The following is a 534-nucleotide window of genomic DNA, read 5'->3' on the forward strand; positions in this document are numbered from 1 at the left end:
TGATTCAATAATAAGATAGGACGTGAACAATTTTTGCTAAAGTGTATACCCGGGGAGGAATGTCGGTAGGAAGTGTTGGCAGCCTTGTGTTCAGGGTTGCCAGGTTTGCTTTTCTAGAATAGGCCAAACAATTTTCTAAAAAGGTCAAACACAAGGCCAAACCCCCATTTATCAAACGCTGTGTTATTAGCCGTGATCATATTAATTATTAAGCCTAAATACGGTATACAATAAATAATCGTATATTATTATACAAGACTAACAATGAAAAAGAGCAGGAAAACCAATCGCTACGAGAGCTCTATCAAAACGTTCCTTAATTTGTCATACTACTGTACTGTATATCACACAGAAAGGGTGCAGATAAAATTGTACCAACTGCATATACCGAAAGCAATTAAGCTTATACATTATAATTATCAATACTCACCAATTGTTATCCAGTTTGAAGATATCTCTGGTAAGTAAGAGCAATTCAAAACTTTAGAAGTCCACCTGCGTTATTTCTAGGGATGGGCAAACCGAAAGAGCACT

Source organism: Homarus americanus, unplaced genomic scaffold (assembly GCF_018991925.1).
Source record: "Homarus americanus isolate GMGI-L3 unplaced genomic scaffold, GMGI_Hamer_2.0 scaffold32929, whole genome shotgun sequence".
Classification (NCBI taxonomy): Eukaryota; Metazoa; Arthropoda; class Malacostraca; order Decapoda; family Nephropidae; genus Homarus; species Homarus americanus.